Source organism: Natator depressus, chromosome 22 (genome assembly GCF_965152275.1).
Source record: "Natator depressus isolate rNatDep1 chromosome 22, rNatDep2.hap1, whole genome shotgun sequence".
In the NCBI taxonomy this organism is placed as follows: Eukaryota; Metazoa; Chordata; order Testudines; family Cheloniidae; genus Natator; species Natator depressus.
In genome coordinates, this window is record NC_134255.1 from 11280564 (window position 1) to 11288944 (window position 8381).

The following is an 8381-nucleotide window of genomic DNA, read 5'->3' on the forward strand; positions in this document are numbered from 1 at the left end:
CCAGTTTGTGGGGCTGTTTCTGTGAACCTAAAAAGCCAGTTCCTCAAAATATCCCTACATGGTTGGTTGGTTGCATTGGACAGCTACACTCAAATGTGTCAACTCCCAGTACTTGTTCCTGCTTTTTGATCAAAGCATGAAATTGCAAAAATAAAGTTTTGTCATGGGATACTTGTTTGGAGAAACTGAACATCTAAATTACAACTCTGACTTCTTGTTATTGTAGCAAATCCGTGGCCATTTTAGGGCTTGCTGTTGTCATTTTAAGGCTGCATATTAGGAGATTCCTAGCATCAGGGGACAGCTTTCAGCTCCTCCTGCTCCTGAAGCACAATCCCTACAGCCTGAACATCTCAGTCTGCTCCTAACACTATAGGGTATATGACCCACAGTTGTGCAATTCTGATTCCAGCCAAGAGAGGGCAGTGATCCACATGCAAACTCACCAATTCATTGCCATATTAAACCCCAGCGATTGCTGGACCTAATCAAAATGAAGATTTTAATAATTATTTTATTTTAAGAAGCATGGAAAGTTATCACATGCTGCATGGCTTGGACTTGAATTATGCAGAAATGCCCATCATCTTCCACATAAATAAATGGAATGGGTCAGGCTAGACAGGAATGCACACTTTGTCACCATCAGCCTATTTGGGGCTCTGCCTAAGACTATCAGATGAGCAAGGCATTGCTATGGTAGCCCTGACAGTAGGCAACTTGTAGGCAGTGGTTAAAGAAGATTGAAACAAGAGTGGGAAGCTCTCATCACACCGGCCAATGAGCAGAGGGAGCTATTGAGGGAAAGGGAATGCTTACCCAAGCCAGACCGAGCAGGGTAAACTCCCCCTTGGCTTTTGAATGGGAATGGGGGAACTTAACTCTTCTTTGAAGCTTCTCCCTCTAGGTGAGAAACATAAGAACGGCCATACTGGGTCAGACCAATGGTCCATCTAGCCTAGTATCTTTTCTTCTGACAGTGGCCAATGCCAGATGCTTCAGGGGGAACAAACAGGACAGGGCAATTTTCAAGTGATCCATCCCCTTACTTTAACTCCTGTTTGTAGCCCTTGGATCATTCTGCACAGCCCACTATTCCTCGCTTGTCAAATATTGCCCAATGGCACCTATGTTCTGCGTGGATTTGCCTCCTTCCTTTAATGCCTGCTCCTGTATATGACTCTTTCCTTCTCTTCCAACCCCCCTCCACCCTCTCTTTATCTTTAACAAGGTGGGTGTTTTGCTCTTTAGTGCGGTAAGTATTTTTGAAGTTTGTGTGCTATTGTATTTGAGTTCAGGGTATCACATTTTAGGGTGCATGGGAGGTGGACCAGGGAGATTATTCTCAAGATATCCTATCTATGCAAATCCTCCTTCCCCTCATCTCTCCTTTGTCTCCTTTCCCTCTAGTTTTTTCTTATTCCTCTCCCCCCCCCCCCCCGCCCCTCTGCACATTCTCAAACTTCTCTGTCCCTCTCTCTTCAAATATTGGCCACCCCTTCTTTCCCACCCATAAACAACAAAGGGGCCAGTATTGCCAACTCTTGTGATATATGGTGTTTTTCTTAAAGTCTTAGCTCCTGGAGGGAATCATGTTGTTATGTAAGAATCTCAGCTTTCATTTAAAAATAAGAGTAAGATTTTAGCTCTCGTGGTTGCAGAGAAAAGCCTGAAAGTTTGGTGCCTTAAAGGAGAAGGGAAATAAAAAGAACCCCATACTTATTATTTTTATAAATTTTGTGATTTTTTTTAAGCCAGTGTCATGGGGGATTTTGAGAGGGGTGATGACTCATGATTTTTAAATGTTTGGGGTTGGCAGGATTGTTCCCAGCATCATTAATAACATTTTCAAAAAGGAATTGAAAACAAATGTTCTTGTTAATTTCATGTCACATGTGCAGCTCCTTCAAGTCACAGAATCAGTTAAGTAATAGATGGAAAATGGCCCTTTAGATCCCCACTCCATCTTCTTGCCAAAGCAGGAGAGTTCCCAGCAGTGTGTTTTCCTTAGTCTTTAGCCAAAGTCAGGGTGAGAGAGAGCAACATTTTGTGATCAGCCCATCAGCATTAAACTGGCATCTGTGTTCTCACAGTGACAGCCGGGCTAAAGTCCCATCAAAATTAAAGCACAAGTGGACAATATACAAAACACCACTTGCTCAACTCTGTATTTGTTCTGAAGTCACTTTGAACCTCTGTGATCAAAGAGACGTCAGAACAAGGAGGCTGGGCTGGTGTAAATCAGGAGGAACTCCATTCATGCCAGTGAATGAAATCCTGGTCCTGTTGAAATTAATGGGACCTTGGCCATTGATTTCAATGGGACCAGGATTTCACCCAGTGGTGTTACTCTGCTCTAAGTGAGACAAGAATCAGGCCAGTAGTTTCAGTAGCAGTTTTAATGGTGGAATCACCATTCAAATTAAGGTTTCAGACTAGCAGCCGTGTTAGTCTGTATCCGCAAAAAGAAAAGGAGGACTTGTGGCACCTTAGAGACTAACAAATTCATCTGAGCATAAGCTTTCATGAGCTACAGCTCGCTTCATCGGATGCATTCATAGGAAGGCTTATGCCCAAATACATTTGTGAGTCTCTAAGGCGCCACAAGTCCTCCTTTTCTTCATTCAAATTAAGGATTATTATCTGTTTTACCATAGCACCTAGGAGCCCTCGTCATGGACCTGGGCCCCATTGTGCAAGGTGTTGCACAAAGATTCCATTTGTATTGGATCCGTGGTTGTAATGGATGAGATGTAAAAGCCCAAGTTAGCATCAATCCTTTCTTATTACCCAAACTCCCCGACTCTCACAGCAAAATAAATACTGCAAACAGCTGTCTAGAAAAGTCTGATAAGCAAGTATAACAAGCGCGAGAGTTGGCGCTGGCCAGCAGAGATCTGCACAGATTATTGTATTTCTTAACTGGCTCTGGATATGCTCCAGGTAGTGCTTGATTTTCTTTGCTCTAGATGCATTACTTGACCTTGAAATAATAGTAATTTGTTATTGCAGTAGCTCTCAGAGGCTTTAACCGGGCCAGGGCTAAACACAGCACAAATGTATAGTCAGTGACAGACCCTGCACTATAGCATGTATAGTCTAAGGCCTGATCCTGCAATTCACTGCCTGTAGCTGGATTGCTGCACCCTCACGCATCCCCACTGAAGTCAATAAGGGTGGCACCAATTCAGATATTTCTTGGGGTTGGGGGGGGAAGCGCGGCAGAAGAAAAGAATTCTGGTACCCATCTCCCCTTGGTACTCCCCTTGAACTGCAATCATATCCCCATGACTGTAGGATGGACATACTCTGTCCCCACCCCCACCCCAAAACCAAAATATTTCCTGATTTCTAAATTTTTCAGATCCTTGTTTTAATGAAACTTGAAAACAGAAATATTTCCAGTGGTCTGATTTTTCATGTTTTTGGTTTTTCCTTCCCTCTCCCTTCCTCTGTCTTCAGTGACAGAACAAAAGGATGGAAAAGGTAGAATCAATAAGGGACAAACCTGAACATTTTTTGATCCTGACACCTCTCTCTCTCTCTCTTTCTCTCTATATATATATTGGTGAAAAATTCCTGACTTTTAAGAAATCACCCCATGCCAAAACCTGTGAAATTAAAACAATTTCAAAATGTTTGAAAATTTTCACACACACACACACACACACACACACCCCATTTCATTTCTCCACCTGCTCTTCTCTCAAAAAGACTTATGCAAGTGCTTAACCTTATGCACTGAGAGTAATTCTATTGATTTGCCACTCACAATGCACATACGTATGCCTGTGCAGAATACGGGCCGATGCATGTCCCGTGCTCAAATGCGATTCTACTACCATGGAATAGCAGTGGTCCTCAGTGAATCACAAATATGATTTCAGGTTTCAGAGGAGCAGCCGTGTTAGTCTGTATTTGTAAAAAGAAAAGGAGGACTTGTGGCACCTTAGAGACTAACAAATTTATTTGAGCATAAGCTTTCGTGAGCTACAGCTCACTTCCTCTGTAGCTCACGAAAGCTTTTGCTCAAATAAATTTGTTAGTCTCCAAGATGCCACAAGTCCTCCTTTTCTTTTTACAAATATTACTTGTTCTCCTCCTACAGGAAAAGTACATTAGAGGGGTCTCTTTATATCACTTCCCTCAACAGTGGAAGAAATGCTACAGAACCATTTATATTTTATTTATTTTGGGTGGAAGTCCTCTGAAATAGCCACATGAAGTCAGTGAGAGTTTTGCTGTAAACTTCAATAGGAACAAGATCATGCTCATAAAGAATTTAGGTCAAGGCTACCCACCTTTCTGCTCTAGTGGAGTGGTTTACTGACTAACAATAGAAATATGGTGAAATAAACACCACAAGAGCAGGAGACATAAAGCGGGGGAAGGGGTGGGGCTGTCTTCCTCCTCCACAACTTCCTCCTCCTAAAAAGGTCCCAATACTTTCAGAAAAAGCTCACACAAGAGTTTGCTTTTGAATAATCATAAAAATTATTATTAGACAGACCGGGTGGGGAAGGTAATATCTTTTATTGGATCAACTTCTGTTGGTGAAAGAGACAAGCTTTTCATGAAAGTTTGTCTCTCTCACCCACAGAAGTTGGTTCAATAAAAGATATTACCTCCCCCACCTGGTCTCTCTAATATCCTGGGACCAACATGGCTAAAATTATTGTAGCCAACAATAATTATTATTTATTTGCATTGCTGCAGCACTTCAGAGCTCCAGTCATGGACCAGGATCCTGTTGTGCTAAGCGCTGCACAAAAACAGAACAAAAAGATGGTCCCCACCCCAAAGCTCCTGCAGTCTAAACCTGATCCAAAAAATAGTAAATTAAACAGTAAGGTATAATAAGACATGTGTTTTTAGGCCTTTCGGGTCTTGATCCTGCAACCACTTGCACACTGGAGTAATTTTACTGACACAAATATTCTAAGGGGTGTGTGTGTGTGTGTGTTATGTTAACAATTTGTTAGTGTTTGCAGGATCAAGCTTTTGAACACACAAAAACTGGAGCTGGTTGAAAAAATGCAAACAAAAAATAATCGTCGAAAGCTCTTTTGCATTTTTTCCATCAAAATGACATTTCAATAGAAAATTTAGTCAACGTTAAAAAAATGGATTAACTGGTTGAAAAGCACCAAAAAAAATTGTGAACAATTAGTCAAAATTTCCTTTTTTTGTGGTGGATTTTTTGGGGGGCCAAAAAATAGAAATTCAGCAAATTTCAACCAGCTCTCTCTGTAATTCTGACTTTTTCTTTGTGGGTGCCATTGGGTGGCTCACACTGCTAGAAACTTACAGGCTCACCTAGACAAGTTCAGAGCGAGTACTGCTGTTTGGGGAATGCGGTTGAACGACATTCCTGATGTCCATTAGCCTTAAAGCCTAAGACAACTTTGTCCAGATCTTATACCTCTCTGGGGTCCAATAACTGGGCTGAAATGATAATTGAACAGGGTTCTGCTTAGTGGAGAGATTTTTCTTCCTTTTTCTGGCATCCAGCTGTCTGTCTGTTAATATGCCCATCTCCCCAGTCACCATAATATTTGAGTCTCTCCAGAGTATTTAAAAATAAAAATAACTTCTAGTTTGCTATCGGAGAACAGGAATCCATATTTTGTCCAGAAGGTATTAGAAGGATTGTACCTGCTTAACTTCAGGTTTTTGTCCTGAGTCTCAGGCTTCATTAGGTCCTCAGCACTCGCCTTTAATGATCAAACCGTTTGGTGCCACAGAGCCAATGGCTCCAGAAACTGCAACAGGAATACATGGGAAAGGGCCAGTTCTCTGCTAGTGTAAATTGTCATAATTCCATTGGCTTCAATAGACACCAGCTGAGAATCTGGCCCAGATTGTCCGCACAGGCCACAAAGAAGGAAGAGCTTGATTGTACTTGCCTGGGTTTACTTCAAGTTCAGGAGATATTTTCTGGATTAAAAATAAAATCCCCCAATCCCTCCATTTGCCCCCAAAGAGAAACAGACAGACAGATCCTGGTTAGGGTTGGGGTTCTGAGCAGGCCAGTCCAGATGCAAATCATAGCTTTAACTACTGGAGTCAGTTATGAGTGAACTGCTAATATTCTCTTCAGACACGTTGACATGAGAGAAGAAAGATCAGTGAAGAGGTGTGTATGCAGAATATTCAGGGTAGGAGATGACTAGGATCATTTTGAACTTTCTTGCTCTCTAGTCCAGCTCTGAGCTTGCATAACTTTCAACTCCACCCCCTTCCCGGTTAATAAATAATCATAATCATTAATAAAATATTTTAAAAGGCAGGTTGAACTATTTTTGGCTTGAAGGCAATGGCGAGTTCTGTGTGAGTCAGGGCAGCTGGAGTCTTTTGTTTCTGGTGCGTCTGTGTGTGAAATGATTTGCTGATTTGAATCTTGTTCCTCTTGAGCCAAATTCTCCTCAAAGTTACATGACTGCAGTTCCATTGGAGTGAGTGGAGTTGTACCAGCGTAAGTGAGAGCAGAATTACTGCATTTGGTAACAGCTGGCAACCGTGTTTAGCAGGTTTAGCAGACAGGCCCAGGATTGAATGGATCATAAAGAATGAACAAACTTCTGGGTCAGGGTGAGAGGTCGGGTAGTGTGGGCGGGAAGCCCATACTGTGTGTGTCAAGTAAATAAACACAGCTCTGATTTTCAAAGGGGAATAAAGGAGATCAATACCCAGATATAATGGGAGTTGCGTGCCCAACTCCCATAGGCTCCTACGGAAGTCCCAACCCAAATGATTTTGGTCTTCAGTAATGTAACTTACTCCAAGGAAGCCCTAAAGACAAGCTATAGAAATAGCATGCCAAAAAAATACTGAGTTTGCTCTATTTCTGGCCCATTTGTATCTGTAGCATTCTTATGGAACTGAATGTTCTCCATCCATCCTCTGCAGAGTGTAATATTTTTGCTAGGAGGTATACTCTTTAGCGTTCTGTGGGCCTAATATTGTTCCTATTGAAATTTTATGGCAAAACTCCTTCTGAAAGCGGGATCAGGCCCTCTAAATCTTTCCCTTGAAACAACCAGTTAGAATGTCAGGATCAAATCCACTTATGCTGGGTTGCAGGGTGACCAGACAGCAAGTCTGAAAAATCGGGACGGGGTGGGGGGTAATAGGAGCCTATATAAGAAAAAGACCCAAAAATTGGGTCTGTCCCTATAAAATCGGGACATCTGCTCACCCTTCTGGTTGAGATGCATGCTTAACTAGTTCCTGTCCTGCTCTGTTCTGAAGTCTTCATCCCTTTTAGCAGAATGACAGTCTGGCAATCGATTAAATAATTTGCACCAGAATTCTAAAAAGAACATCTGAACTAAAAAGCCTCTTGTACATGAGCTACCCCATCAGCTGTATTTTTATGTCTGTCTCTCTTATAGGTGTATGTATCTGGTTCATTATTATTACTGTCTTATTATTTGCTTGGGTGTGAGCCAAGAAATAACTTGATACAATGCAAAGCTGTTGGGATTTCCCTCCTCCCACACAGACAGCAAAATATGCTCATCGGCAGGAGGCAATACAAAGTTTGCAGAATTTCTGAAAAGGCTTTTATTTTTATGGTAGCTTTCTATTTTATTATTTTTGTTTTGATGTGTTTGGCCACATTCATATATGCTTGAAGGGAGATCCTTGTCAAATTGTTTAGGAGAATAATAGATTCTGCAGCTTTAAAACAACAAAGGCAGGGAAGATAAACAACTAAAGCAAATTAACAACAACAACTAATTCTTACAGGAACAGAATTATTGGACGTTTTAGGTCCCGGGTGTTGACTCCATTGAAATCAGTAGGGTTGTACTGGCATCAGTGAGATTAGTAATAAACTGAAGTCAGTGGAGTGACACCAGGGATAACTTTGGCCCATTTTTAATGAGTTTCTCAAAATTTTCCTCTGCAGTTTTGGATACGATAACATTGTGTAAATGCAGGAGAAATAGACCGTGAAAGTCTGACTATAAATAATAGCAAAAATGACTAATCTAGTTTCACTGGGTAACGGAAGTGAAATGGGAAAAAAGTAAAATAAAACAGCAATAATGGAGAAAGGTCCATGCAAATTCTATTTTTTTCAGATGTTTCAGTTTTAGTAATTGGAACACAGGTCAGCCGTTTTTAAAGATACAGTACGATTTTTAGCTTGAAGTTGCCCTATAATAGCACATATCTTATAACACAGAAGAGGGGTTATTTAAAAATGTGTATGTCTGTTGTGCATGTGTGTGTATATTTATGTGTACACAGAGGACCTTCCCTTAGTACACAAAAATAAAATTATAATTAGGGTTATTGGGGAAGAAAAAATAGATATAGCTTTAAATCCATTTAAATATGATCTGACTTATGTGATATAAAGAATAGTTTCA